Source organism: Stegodyphus dumicola, chromosome X1 (genome assembly GCF_044657685.1).
Source record: "Stegodyphus dumicola isolate Sdum_Otavi_A_Nest chromosome X1, ASM4465768v1".
NCBI classification, from domain to species: Eukaryota; Metazoa; Arthropoda; class Arachnida; order Araneae; family Eresidae; genus Stegodyphus; species Stegodyphus dumicola.
In genome coordinates, this window is record NC_140780.1 from 158,399,356 (window position 1) to 158,415,468 (window position 16,113).

The window sequence follows — 16,113 nt, forward strand, 5'->3', positions numbered from 1 at the left end:
AACATGAAACCTTTCTTCAAACGCTCAATATTTTATCGATCAGCCAAAGACTTTTTAATAAATTACATTCTCTATTTCATTAAATTCATTTCACTACTCATTTTAATTACCGTAGAAAGATTAGGTTACGTGAAATCGCTTTAATTTTAGATATTTTATCAAAATGAGAAAACTTCGATGACTGGGATCATTTTAATTTATTGAACACCACAGTGCCTCTGAAAATTATTTGTCTGACATATCATTCCACCATTTATTTTATGCAAAACATAGAATATTGAAATTTTGTAAGAAGTTATTGAGACAAGACGTATGGAAAGTTTTTTCATTTTCGAGAAAAGGTACTTGTTTTTTATTCTTGTTACATTCGAATCAATAAAGTAATAAACGGAATTCAAAGAATTATTTGGATATGTACCAATTTTCGGATTACTTTCTACACCTTTATGAACAATTTATGTTTGCAATATACGTTTGTCTGGGAAACACTTATTACGTCTGGAGAACTTTAAACTGACCTAGCAAATAGAAGTAAGGAAATTTTAAAATAGAATACTTTATATACATATGGGACTTTATAGCACCCAGCCGGTTTGTATCATAAACATTCCAAATTGAAAACATGGAAATAAATAAGTTGTCTAACGTATCACTTATTTATCAAGTATTCTAGATGATGAAAAGAATTTGCTTTATTACTACGAAGATCTTCTTAGAACGGTTAATGCCTTCTAAACAGATATCGAACTCAATATTGCCTCCTTTTTTCGCATATCTGGGTAAAGACTTGAATTTCACACATGTTTATGTGCAAGATGTGTATGTCTGTTAATGTAAACCATAAAAATGGACCACAATTGCTGTTCCAAATGCGATAAATGTGAATGAATTATGCGTATCACATTTACGTATAACAGTGACCCGAAAGTTTAATTTCTGTAAAATACGACGATAAAAAAGGAAGGACGTTCTTACTTTCCATCAATTAGCTATAAAATTGCACGTAGTTTACAGAAATTTAACTTTCGGGTCATTTATTCTCCTATCAATAAATTTCCGAGTTCCATACTCAAGGACACAATTCCGGATATGAATTCCTGGGGTATTTACAGGATTTCTTATCAGTGTGGTTTAGTTTACATTGAACAAAATAAGAGATCCTTAAAATTTCACGTTAAGGAACATTAGGCAAATATTAGAAAAAAAGGAAACACAGAAGTCCTCTGTTGCCCAACATTTTTGGACTGAAAAATCACGCTTTTAATTTTTCAGTAGCCAAAATTATTCAAAAAACATCTTCCATTGATGAATTAGATTTTCTAGAGGCGTTTCACATTAAAAAATCTTTCTGTTCTAGTTAACGACCCTAATTACAATCCATCTTCGCCTTCAGCCATTAAGGAAATTATGTTTTAGTTCTTGTTTTATCAATAGATGACGCCAGTAGCTTAAATCCTGTCCAGCCATTCTTATTTTATCTTATCTAATCACTAGATCTTAGCTCGTTCATTTGCACTTTAACAGCTGAGTATGATGGTTCGTTTAAACCATCGAAACTAGTCCTGTGAAAATTTGCATGTGTAACGCTGATTTTGTTGCTTGACTTCTAAATTAATACTTGTTCGGCGTGTTATTTCATCTTAAGATATTTGAAAATTAAAACAAAGCACCCTTTCATGGAAAAATCAAGCATCGTAACCTTCGTTTAACTTAATCTTAAAAAGTCACTCTAGTCTACAGCAGTTGTCTACTCTTTTTTTATCAAGGTATCATTCTATTTTTATTTCAAACGTTTACAGAAGAATTTCTCGCTTTACTAAGATAAATATATCACCAAATTGGCTGTGGGACAGTTAGTAGAGGTGGTAACGTAGAAAATGCGTTGATAGTGGGTTCAAAATATTTATTATGTTGCTTTGCATGCTGCTCTTATTATTCGGTCTTCGGTGAATGACTCGTATTTATGATTTGTTTCTCACATATTCATTTCAATTTAGTTCTTTCAGGAAGTAATCTGAGTATATGTTATTGAGTTTATTTAATTGTGGGTAAAATATTTGAACTAAAACGGTACAGAAAAAAATTGCGGGATAAAATTGGAATTCAATGGAAAAACATTGCAGGAATTTTGGATAATAATATTGTGAAAGTTATGTTCTTTTCCTAAACATTTACAATCCTCATTGAAAAATTTAGTTATGCAAGCGTTCATGTCATATAGTACCAATTCTAAATCGCTCAGAAGACAGATGGTTTCTTACTTCAAAGAATTGCTTGTAGCTTTGGGGATCCTGTTACGAATGCTGACTACGAATTTCTAATTGGTTATTGAGGGACTGAGCTACGGTTCTCTTCTAGGTGTCTGTTGGTTTTGTTATTTGAATATGTCAAAGCTACAACAGCTATCTGCCCAAGAGGATGTATGCTTCGTAGAGGGCTTTCTGAGGGAATTCGCCCGTATTTATGTTAAAACCACGAAAAACAGCCATTCAGCCAGGCCGTTTGCATGAGTTTGAAGCTAAACTAAAACAAGCTATCACGATTCAGGGGTTTCAAATACTCAACCACTAATGGGACAGGTGTCTATAGGATTTAGAGCATTAAACTGCTAGCTTTGCTATAAACCAGCTTTTTGTAAGCGGTCACAAGCTAGCAGCTCTTTAGTTTTGCGGTATAATTTATTTTAAATCTTCAGATCAAATAGAAGCAAAATATATTCGGGTAAAGTGCAGAATCGCCCACTTATATGTTTGGCGCTTTTTACAAGAGTAAGAAGAATTGAATTTTTATCAATTTTCTTTGACTTTTTAAGTGCAAATAGGTCGATGTGTGCATGGATAAAGTCAAGGGAGTGCGCAATGCCATTTTTGTACAATTCTGGAATGTTTTTAAGTGAAAATGGGTCGATGTATACATGGATACCGACTATGTGCAATTCTTAAAAACACGCCAAGCAGTGGGTGATTCTGCGCTTTCCCCAAATATTCTTTTTAATAAGTGTGTTGTTAATTCTTGTTCCCTTACCGGTGATAAAAATGCTTTGGCACTAAATGAGGCCTATCGAAATGAATCCAGTTGGCAAGGATAAATTTAAGTTAGAGATAGAGCATGATGAAAATCTGAGAGGGTCGTATGAATACATATTAATCATAATGGACACATTAATAACTTTTAAAACTTTATATTTAAATCACCACATTACTCAAATTAAGATTTCACCCTCTTAAAATGTTATTTTATAATTCATATCAATAATGCGCGTAACTCTAAACTTGTTAATATAAATTACCGTTTATGCTTAAAATTTTTTTCTTTAAAGATGTGCTTGCGTAGTTTTAGTTCAAAGCATATTATTTAAACCATTTAATTATTTTCAAAAGAAAACATTCATCATATCAAGTTCATATATTGTGGCATTATGTTTTACTATAGAAATGTTATTTAATTGAATTCCTCCCATTCTGCCCCTTTTCTGCAGATTTGAACGGCAAGCAGTTTTACTATAAAGTTTAGAGATTTACGAATAGAGTTAGCCTGTGTTATTTTGTCGTGCCGATATAAGGGAGCACACTATTGGCGACGCTGGTATTGTTTAGAATATTTTAAGTTGCCGTTTAAGTGTGTGTTTGAAATTCTGTAGCAATCTAGATAAGTTTGCAGTCTCTACCCAAGTTAGATTAAAATTTTGAATTTATATCCATTTTTTTTTTTGAAAAGGAAGCATTGTGTTGAAACCAGGCCCAAGTTGGCTAGTAATTTTATGTTTGTTTATTTGCATTTAAGCACTTGCAATTGATGAGGTAGTATAAAATTTAAGTGTTTCAATTGTGTGTCTGTTTGTTAGATGATTAGATGTTCTGGAGAAGATAATTCACTACACAGATTAAACGTAACACCTTTTTTTGTGGTTATTGCCGACGTTAGGTCATTTTTTAAAGCATAATATGTATTCCAATATAGCAGATTATGTAATTTGCAAACTTTTCTTTATTGTAAAGCATTTTCAAAATGCATGATCATATTACATGTGAAATGGGTGTATTACTAGAACAATAACAACATAATCATTTCTTTATGCCCTTTCTTTGTTATGTTATATTAACCTGCACTGCGAAAGCTAAATTTACATTAATTTTCACAGTTTCCTATACGCTGACATACAAAATTATGTATATACTTTCAGAAACATTGCTTTTTCAAAAGCTGTTGAATAAACGGGAACGAACTTATTTCGAGTTATGCATGTCATTATAACACGTAGACGGGAAAATAGAATATGAATGTATACAACAAAAAGATTTATAGTGTTAGGAAACAAATAAAATTTTAATAATGTGCTATGAGAGAAAAAATGAATACTACTTCGAAAAAGCAGAATTTTGACATTAAATAAAGAGCACATTTTTCCAAATTGTATTCGTTGATTACAACTCGGTTCCATGGTTTCACTTAAGGGATAATAAAGATTTGAAAAGAAAGTTCCACCTTACGCCAATACAATCTTCAAAGCACTATAGTCACTCAGAAAATGATTTCGTATTGCAACAACTCTTTCAAGGAGGTTCTATAAACTTCCTACGGGTTTCAGATCTGGAATTTGTACGACCAGTTTATTCGTTCAATGGCTTTTGTTTCAAAATTATTTTTATATCTTCAAAATATTGACTTCATCGAAATTTTGAGCAAGAAATCTAACAAGCATTTTTTAAGCTCGTGAAGAAGTTTTCTAAGCTCGTTTCGTGCAGATCTTTTGTAGGATCAGACCCATATCATTTGGCTAACAGGGGCAAGGAATGCATTTATTGATTACACTGGTCAACAGAAAAAGGGTATAAGATATAAAAACAACTAATATCTATTAATTGTGATCTGTTAAACACGAAAATAATTGATAAAATTATTTAGTAGCCTACGTTTCGAAGATCTATGGACTAGCACTTATCCGTACACTAATGGCATATCCCCGATATATGAACGCATCCTCTCAAATTTTACCGTCGAAGCATGATGCATTCGGCGCAAAGTGCTGCATAGTACTTAATCGGGTGTAAGACAGAGTTCAAGCAAGGTGCCTCGTAAATGTGTTAATAACGCGGACTGTTTTTGTTATATTTGTGGTGAGGTAATTTTTTCGCCGCAGAGATGGAACCTGTCTCCCATGGTTAAAAATGCTTGCAATTTCTATTTTGGCTGCAAAGTGGACGATCAAGACAAGTCCTGGGCTCCACACATCTTCTGTAATTCGTAAGCTTCTGACCAACGAAACTGGTTAAGTCATAAAACAAATCTATGACCTTTGCGGTCCTAGTGGTTTGGAAAAAGCAGTCAGATCATGCGAGTGATTGCTATCTCTGCATGTTGCTTCCTGTAGGACAGGGAACGAAGGTATCGAAGGAAAAGTAGTCCGTTACAGTATACCTAAACATACTATCCACTATAAGACCAATACCCCATATTGCTGATATGCCAATATATAAAAAGCCGGAAACCTATACTCATTCGGAATCGAAGAAAACGTACTAAGGTTTATCATGTTTATAAACATTCCGTCAATATATTTTGATCCTGATTACGCATCCAGAGTTTCACTTAGACCGCCTCACATGCTATGTCAAGCCAAATTACAAGACGTAGTGAGAGACTGAGATTTGCTAAAAAGTAAGGCGGAACTGTTAGGATCAAGATTAAAGTAGTGGAATCTTTTGGTAAACGGTGTGTTGGTAACTCATTTTCATACTCATCAGAAAGATTCGACTTCATTTTTCGCCACTGACAGAGCCTTAAATTTTTGCAAGGATGTGAGACTTTTTGGAGCTTGAATATAAATAAATGAATCGAATATAAATAATATTAATATTAAATATGGATCATAAACCGGAGGAATGGAAATTGTTCGTAGATGGTTGAAAATTAATATTAAAAACTAGTCTGCTACATATCAGGTTACGCTATTCATATGAAAGAATGGTATGAAAATTTGAAGAATATCCTAAAGTGTATCAAATGCGAAAGCTATAAATGTCAAGTATGTGCATATTTAAAAGTAGTTCTTCTTTTACTAGTGTTGCAACAAGGATACACGAAATTCTGCTGTTTTATTTTGTGTGTGAATGCGATAATCAAATAAAGGCTACTACAACCACTACACATAAAATTAGGGCTAATGAAGAATTTTTATGAAAGCGATGGATAAAAATAGCCCGGCATTTCAGTACCTTCGAGGAAAATTTTATAGGCTTAGTGAAGCAAAAATAAAATAAGGCATTTTTGTAGGGCCCCAAATCCGAAATATCATCAAGAACTAATGTTTTGAAATATCTTAACGGGTGACAAGAAGAATTCTTGAATAGATTTTGACAATTAACTATTAAATTCCTAAGAAACAAGAGGTCGAAAACGATACTGAACTTGTGGAGTAACTGTTGTTATCGTATAAGAAAAGGGTTACATCATGTCCTTTGAAAATTTGTTCTCTGGATTCCCACCTAGATTTTTTTCCCAGATAACTTCGGTGCGGTTATTGGTGAACACGGTGAGCGCTTTCACCAGGACATTGCAGAGATGAAAGAAAGTTATCACGAAAGCGAAGCCCTTCCATGCTTGTTGATTATTAGTTGATGCTCCAGATGCAGCGTATCACCGGGTAGTACAACGAAGACGTATTTAGCGTCAGTAAAGCATTAATTTTTTTTTATAAATATTTTATGTTTAAAATGTATTTAAATATTAATGGAAATCGTACGTAACTTTTTAATCTCACTGTTGTTTACATATTTAGCACTATAATTTCCATATAAAAACGTGTTTTATATGAAAGATACCGAGAAAAGTTCAAATTTGTTGTTCAGTGTTATTATACATTCCCATATCATCACATCTTCATTGCCGCAACGATCATCTTCCCTAATGTTGATGACAATAATTGTATTTTTCGTCTCAAATCAGACGTAAAAGCTTTCTAAAATGAGATGCTAAAATTAAAACTTTTCACTGCAAGCAGCACAGGCCCATAATCGTAGCTTCGATGTTTTATGCACGAATTCAAACAGGCATTTTTTAGACCTGTCAAATGAAAATTATTGGATCTCTAATATAAACTTTATTCTCAAGAAATGTTTTTTATGCACTTGTTTACTGCAATGCATAAATTTCAGTGCTGTCTGGAAGTCTAGGTATCTGAATTTATCTGCAATGAAACTACACTCAGCTGGGAAGGAGCAGTTAAGTTCCTGTTACAGACGGACACGAGCCTTGAGAATCAGGTTCTTTCTTTTACGACTTTGCTGTGGATCTCTAACAACAACTTCAGAGTCTGAATTACTTCTAGCTGGCAGAATCTGTCTACCATAAAATAGTGAGCCACCTTGCCACTTACATAATTATATCCTCTGTTGTCTAACTCTCCAGAAAAGGAGAGCTGTTGTCCTTGCCAACAGCTTTGCTTTCCATCTCAAAGGCTCTTTATTATGACATTTGGATGCAATAACATAATTGTTTTGGCTCGTGAAATGCTGAAATCAAACTCTGAACTGCAGAAGTTCTGTGCGAAACAGATGTGTGCAAAGCGGCTACCGTGCCTTCGGATAATTTCAGTCGATTTAATTTGCATTTCAAAAACAAATTGATAAGGTTTGCCTTCTACTCATTCCATGTGAAACAAATCATATTCTTTTATTATTTCATGAACTACCATTATTTTTATTTACGTAAATTTAATTTTGTACACCCCTTTACCTGACTGGGAGCAGAGTTGTTACATTTATTCTATCAATTTCAATTTTTGAGGCATATTTAAAAGTATGCTTCAAGCAAATATATTTAAAATTACATACACATTACATTAACATATTTAATGCAATAGCTACGTAACCGCTAATAAATATATTGCCTGTATCGTTTTAGAAATAAATCAAGTAAATTTTCCATGCACGTTATTTAAATTTCAAATCATTTGTTAACTCATTTAATGACAATTACATTTCGAATTATGAATACGAATTTATAGTACCAAATGATGTTTATATTTATTTATGATAATTATTTCCATCTAGAAAACACTGTGTAAGTTTTGAATTAAAAAAAAAATGTTGTCAAGGTTTTTTTGAATTTCCTCTGACATCTCAGAAATCATTTTCACTCAAATTTTCCTTCTTAAATCTTTTTTAAAGAATACTTTTCTTTCAATTGTCTCTGGACTGGTAGATAAAAATCAATACTGACTATTTGAATTCCGTTAATAATAATTAATTTGCGTTCAGCATTCATCGCCTTAACTTTATCTAACTTAAAATTCTCTGAACCAGTAAGAGTAATCTTTCTTCCTCATGTATGTAAGCACTATTATAATAAAATTTGAAATAACATCACTGACATAACTTTAATTTTCCCGGAAAAATGTTGCATTTAGCTTATCGCAAATGCTAAAAGTTTAAAAATCTTGTGGTTTGTTTCTCACGCTTAAGTAATAAATTAGTTAATTGGAAAAAAGTGTTATGTAGAGAAATTATCTGATAGCGTTATAAAAATTAGGTGAATGATTTTATGATTTATGGAAATCTTAATTTTTATTTGATTATGAATTATTTATTTTAAGGCTTTAATTTTGGGGAAAAACAGATGCTTCTGGGAATATTATTTAGTTTAAAAGAGTATTATTTATTTTCCTCTATTTGTAAATCTTGTACAAACTTTTATTCATTGTGAAAGAAGCAGGGAAAGGGAGGCAATTTTTGCCAAGTCATGATTTCGCGCGCTTTAGAATGTTCGAGAAAGAATTTTCATTGTTAGTTGACCTTAAGAGAGGAAGGTACGTGACGGAAAGGTCAAAAGTTGCTACTTGTCTTTCAATGTAAGTCATTCAGGTTGTTGGCGATTGAGGGTCCGGTTGTTGGCTAAGTGAAGAAGGGCGCGCATGCGCGATCACCCTTATTTCCGCATTCAGGGGTTGAAAGCGAAAATTTTGCCATAATTAAGGGGGCGATAATGAAGCCATAGTGGGAGTCCGCGTTGGTGAAGGAGACGAAGGAAATTCGAGTTGGATGTTCACTTTTTGGCTGACTCTCTGACTGACTCGCTGATTTTCGGGCTTGCTGGACAAAATGTAATTACGAAGAGAGATGTTTTCCGGCGGGGAGCGGCAAATATGCTCCCCGGCCGCGTTTGGTTAAGAGGCGAGACTCGCTTACGGACTCACTCTTGGACTCGCTGATTTTCGGGCCGGCTGGACTAGTGGACGTTGCTCTTGAAAACTGGCTTGAAGGAAATTCGAGTTGGATTCTCTCTCTTACTGACTGGCGGGTGGAACTTACTTGGGACGTTACTCGTGAAGCTTGCTCTTGGGATGAGTAAGAACAGGCGAGCCGTAATTGCCTAGAAAAAACGTTTCTGACCTGAAGCTGAAAACCCTCTTCCTTGCGGCGTGCTGGTAAAGAGGCGAAATTTGAACGAGTTACCTGCGTGTTGACATAGGACTTTCAGGACCAAGCGGATAGCCGTCCTGGGCAGCAGTGCTCCTGTTTCTGTTCTACAGTGGGAAGTGGCGTCGACCTTTTTTTTTTGAACCAGTGTAAAGCTGAGCCCGGCCGACGTCAACGCTTGATAAGATAAGAGTCCTCCACTTCAAGATGTCTCCTCAAGATAAGTTATTTTTTTTTTGTTTGAACTTTAAATCCTCTCACGGCGTGAATTTCTTCTATATAACAATTTGGTGCCGTGACCTCTGCTTAGTGAAGGATCGAATCGGTAACTCATTTTTTGAATTTATTATTTCGTATAACTTACTCTTTTAAGAAGGTGTTAAATTTTATGGGCTAGGATTAATTAGAGTTTTTGATTTGTGTTTGCTTATTTGTTGATACGAGAGTGATAAAGTTTGAAAATGTGTGTGAATTTCAAAAATTTTGGACTTTAACGTTAGGCAAACAGAATTGAACTTTAAAATTAGGAAAAATATATATTTTAAGGTAGGAGAATAGGTACTATATATTTTTACTGTTGGAAATCCTTGAGAGTTTTCTAGATGTGTATTTTTGATTTTCGACGTACTGATTTATGATACAAGATGGAAAATGAATTATTTCACGATAATCCTATGCTATTTGTATATCCTTGTAACAAGTTTCGAGTGCTTGTCTTTAAAAACTGGACTCATTTTTTGAGCACTTCTAAGAGAAAGAGATTAAAGACTCTAATTATTTTACTGAATGAGACAAGCCATAACTATGCGTAGCTAGAAATTTTTTTTTTGTGTTTTTGCTGATTTTTTAACCTAGAATCTTGTGAAATGTGTAATTGTGAGGGGTAACGTTAGAGAAATTTTGATTTTTTTGACTTAATTGAATAATATTTTGTGAAATGTATGTAATGTTTTCATGATTCTCTAGCGTAGTATATTATTGCTTTTTGATTTACAATGTTTTGATATGATTCCAGTATATTGTGTAATGTGTTAGAAAATTTAATTTAGTATTGAGCAATGAATTTTATAAGTTCTTAAGGCATAATGATACAAATAAATGAGTTAAAAAAAAATTGAAGGTTATTTTTCAATTGCAAAATTCTGTTTTAAAGTGAACATGGGTTAGATTTGAATTTTTGCCTGAGATCATCAATAGTGATGTTTGCATATTTAATTTGTTTGGATTGAATTCATCAGCTTGAGTGAAGTTCTAATTAGCTTAATGAGTCAGAGTAATTGAGATTAGTTATCTTCTGAGTTTAAGTTTGTGAATAGTTGTCACGTGAGAATTGTGTTAATAGTAGAAATTTGAGTTTAGTTTTGTGAATTGTAGAAAGTGAATGAGAATTTTGTGACAACGAGAATTTGTTTTGTGGAAATTTTTGAAATAAAATTGAGAAGATTAGTTACTTTTGGCTCTGTACTCATGTGTGGGAATTTTCTGTTGGTTACAAGTAGTTTGTCGTGAATTTGCTAGTGAATCGTAATTGATTTGATTTGAGTTATTGAATTTTCTTTCTTGGTTGGACTTGTTGTTGAATTTGGGGTTAATTCTTGTTTTGGCTTAAGTTTTGTATTTGAATTGGTAGTATCAAGATAGTTGTATCAGGTTTTTGTTTTGTTTTGCTGGTTTCTGCCAAGGTCCGTAAAATGTAAGTTCTCTGATGTTTAGTTTTTGTGAAAGAATTGAGATTTCTGTGGTTATAGGAAAATGGTAGAATTTGAGTTGTAGAATTGATTTGTGAGATATTTAGAGATTTTTGAGTTATGAGTATTTTTTTTTTTTAGTTTAGCACTTTTGAGAACTTTGCATTTGTTGCTTGCAGTTAGGTCTTGCGTGAAGTTGTAATGTCCTGAAAGCTCGTTTTCTTGTAAATACTTGCACTTCATGGTGGCACTTGACCTCTTACACCAGGGCAAACAGGAACTTGTTATCTGAGAAAACTATTGTTGTATCTTTTTCATTGTGTTGGTTCAGAATTGTAACGTTTCAGTCAGCGCACTTTTCTTTCCGAGATAAGAGATCTTATGTTCTCTTTCAACGTGTCTGGGGGTTTGCTTGATACGTAAAGTTTGAGTCTGTCATTCATAATACAGCGCTTTTCTCAGCTTACATGGACGCGGTAAAGAGTTACTTTGTTTCTATTGTTTGGGTGGAGGTGTTTCTGAAAGCTGCTACTTAGGTTACTATACAACATTTTGGAAGAGTCTGATGCAGAATAGATCTCAGTTTTTGCCTAAATTGGGGGGTTGTTTTGAACACCTTTTTGATTTGTGATATTTTATTTAGTGTTCTAGTAACGTGCTTCAGTCCAGGTTTGATTGATTTCTTTGACTAGGTTGATTTTTTTTTTCTTCTCGTGGATTTAAGGGATTTTTAGCATTACTAAAATTTTTGTTGTCTAACTAAGGGGACTTAAATAGGTGTTGTTACTCACTAGTGTTTACTTTGAGGTTTGAAATTTTTAGCGACTCTTCACTCTTGCTGGTTGATTTTTTTTTGGCTTGATTTGAATTACAGTGAAATATTTTTGACTTGATATGGTTTAACGTAATGATTATGTGTGTATTTGTTTAGGTATTGCAGTTTAAAATTTTTTTTAAGCATCACTGATCTCATTGCTCATTTGAATTATGTACGAAATGTTTACAGTTTAATTGGATTTTCATTTTATGTGTATATGTGTATCTTGGTAGTATCTGTAAATATTGGCCAAACGTTATTTTGTATATACATTAGGTTGTATTATTATTATTATTTTTGTGTGTCTTGGGTGAAATTCTAATTGGTATTTGCACAGCGTATTCTGGATGCTATTCTCGGAATTGATTTTGGTTGAACTGAATTTTTGGACAATCACGTTTTCTTTTTTCTGATTTTTTGTGTGGGGTATTTTCGGCTGGTTCCGAGGTTCCTTGTGTTGAAACGTTCTTTTCTTTTCTAGTGCTTGGCCCTGATCAGGCCGCTTCTGTTCTTAGACGTGACTGTTTGGGATTCGATCTTGGAAGTTATTCAATTTCGTAGTACTTAGGGGTCTTTACTCCTTATTTGAATACGTTCATGTGACATATTTTATCTGGAATTGTTTGAATTATTAGTGTGTTATTTTCTCAGGAATGTATTTTATGTATCTGCGGCGCGTTAATTATCTTATTTTTATTTATTTCATTTTTTTTTGTTGGTGTGAACAATTGGATTAGATTATTTCTTGCTTCGGGTGTGAGTATCCGAACACATTCAGTGGCTTATCTATCGTCAGGGAAAAATTGACAGATAAAGTCTTCTTCAACTTTGAAAGAGTAATTGTTCTTCCTTGGTCGAAGGTGAGACGTAGGGGGGTGAAATCTGGTTTCTTTTAAGGTCAAGTTCCTCTACTAAGGAGTATTGTGGTGCTGAGTTCACATTCCGGGGTTGGTTGTTTTCATTTTCTGGCGTTGAAGGCTGCAGGGGGGAGTTGTTAACACAATGATTTCTAACTACAGGGTTTTCCCTCGCTTGCATTGACAACTCCGTACTCATTTAATGTACTCCATGATTGTGCTCAGCAGAAATTGTCACAATAGTAGAATGTGTTCGACCTAAGGTGAAATTGTTTACATTAATGAACTGAAAGAAAAAAAAAAAGGAAGAATGAATAGAGAAATAAACGTTCAGAAATGTGGCCACACAGAGACTACAACACTAATGTGATGCAATGAACTGAAAAAAAAAAAAAAAGAGAAATTCTTTTTGTCATTATTGATTGATCTTAGACATATTTTGTTTGTGATTAACGCCTTATTTTTATTTTTATTTTTGTATGTGTTCTGAGAATTTCTAGGTAATTAATTAAGTGATTTAATTGATGTTTTTGATTAATTGTTTTTGATGATCTTCCTTGAGTATTTAATTAGTAATTGCTTTGATTAATCTTGTTGTTTTACTTGCACATTTTGGACTTTAAATTTAATGTGTCAGTAATGTCACTGTACCAAGGAGTCGTGTGAAATATTGTTACATTATGTTATCCTTTAGCCTTATTGCACAGTATGAGTCATGGTATTTCAAGAAGTGTCTGTCTGCTAAATTTTGGTAAACCAAAATTTAATTCCTTAGGGGAAAGGAATGTTATGTAGAGAAATTATCTTATAGCGTTATAAAAATTAGGTGAATGATTTTATGATTTATGGAAATCTTAATTTTTATTTGATTATGAATTATTTATTTTAAGACTTTAATTTTGGGGAAAAACAGATGCTTCTGGGAATATTATTTAGTTTAAAAGAGTATTATTTATTTTCCTCTATTTGTAAATCTTGTACAAACTTTTATTCATTGTGAAAGAAGCAGGGAAAGGGAGGCAATTTTTGCCAAGTCATGATTTCGCGCGCTTTAGAATGTTCGAGAAAGAATTTTCATTGTTAGTTGACCTTAAGAGAGAAAAGTACGTGACGGAAAGGTCAAAGGTTGCTACTTGTCTTTCAATGTAAGTCATTCAGGTTTTTGGCGATTGAGGGTCCGGTTGTTGGCTAAGTGAAGAAGGGCGCGCATGCGCGATCACCCTTATTTCCGCATTCAGGGGTTGAAAGCGAAAATTTTGCCATAATTAAGGGGGCGATAATGAAGCCATAGTGGGAGTCCGCGTTGGTGAAGGAGACGAAGGAAATTCGAGTTGGATGTTCACTTTTTGGCTGACTCTCTGACTGACTCGCTGATTTTCGGGCTTGCTGGACAAAATGTAATTACGAAGAGAGATGTTTTCCGGCGGGGAGCGGCAAATATGCTCCCCGGCCGCGTTTGGTTAAGAGGCGAGACTCGCTTACGGACTCACTCTTGGACTCGCTGATTTTCGGGCCGGCTGGACTAGTGGACGTTGCTCTTGAAAACTGGCTTGAAGGAAATTCGAGTTGGATTCTCTCTCTTACTGACTGGCGGGTGGAACTTACTTGGGACGTTACTCGTGAAGCTTGCTCTTGGGATGAGTAAGAACAGGCGAGCCGTAATTGCCTAGAAAAAACGTTTCTGACCTGAAGCTGAAAACCCTCTTCCTTGCGGCGTGCTGGTAAAGAGGCGAAATTTGAACGAGTTACCTGCGTGTTGACATAGGACTTTCAGGACCAAGCGGATAGCCGTCCTGGGCAGCAGTGCTCCTGTTTCTGTTCTACAGTGGAAAAATAACATACCAGTGTAACGATGAGCCCGGTCGACCTTCAAGATGTCCACTCAAGATAAGTTTTATATTTTTTTGGTGTGTTTGAACTTTAAGCAAGTTTTTCAAAAAACGTCCTTAGCAGTAAAAACAACGTCGAATCTAAAATTTAACTCTCAGGCCATAAATTGTTTCCCTTTCCTTTCCTTTAAATTACCAGACAAACCTTAAGTTTTTTTTTATGAATTTAAATGAAAAGACTCTCAGATGAGGTTAAGATTTTTCTTATTGTGATGTAATTGAATAAACTGATATTTAATCTGGAACCTCTTACAGTATGTTTTCTTTATATATTTAATATGAACTTTTCCTTTATATCTTGTATATGTTTTATGTTTTCGATCCTCTCACGGCGCGGTCCCGGGATGCATTTTTTTCACAACGCAAAAATGCTGTACACGTTTCACTATACGATCACTACCTTTCACGGCAAGTAGTTTAACATTTAACATATAGGAGTTTCTTATTTAACAATGGTACCTTGAAGTAAAGCTATTTAACCATGGTCTCGAAAATTTCTTCATAACAAAAGGAAAGTAATAGTAAATTCCGCTGTTCGGATAAACTGAAATGATTTTCCTTTTTAAATTTGAATTTTGAGATTCTGTATCTAAACTTCAACACTTGAGCTTTGAATCTATAAAGCTTTTACATATCTAAACATTGCAGTGAAACATTAGGTATAATAAAATTACACTTCTATTTTAAAATGTTTAGCGGTTAGGTACTATATGTTTCTTTTGGCACTTCGCAGTGAGGTTTGATGGGAAGAATTTGATTACTCGATTATGAAACCCATTCAGGATAAAATGAAGTTAGGTGGGGAAGAACATTTACATGATGATTTTGAAAGCTCTGCTAATGAACCGTTGCGGTTGTATGCAAATTCAAGCAATTAGCATTCTACAGTTGGAATGAATTCAAGCTGGCTTCAGTTGATTGTTAAAGCACTTGTCTAGCTTTGGTTTCTTAACTGGTGAAGCCTTAGTAGTGAGGTTTAATTAGTCAGTGACCACAGTGATTGCTTTCAGATCAAAAGACCTACGTTTCAGTCTGAAGTTTTAGAATTACCGAGAAATTTTGGTAAAGTCCTCAATTTTTCTTTCTTGGTATTACATTTATATTAAGACATTTAGTATTTGAAATAAGAAAATGTAAAGGTAGCCATTCTTAAAATATTAAGAAAAAATCAAACGAGAGGTGATGAATTACTTTTATAATTTGGGAGTCAGAGCAGTCGTTTCTAGATCAAGCAATTCTTTACTTTGCAAAAGAAGATCTTAACAGATATAATCTTATGTTTAAAGAATGTCATTATAAGGAAAAGTTGTTTCAGAAAATGAACAACCAAACGTAAATAGTATCAATAAAAGTCTATTAAATTAAAGAAATACTTATAGTTTTTGCTCAAATTTCAGTCGTCCTTTTAAATGATGAGGAAATAATCCGACAGTTCGGTTTATTGTG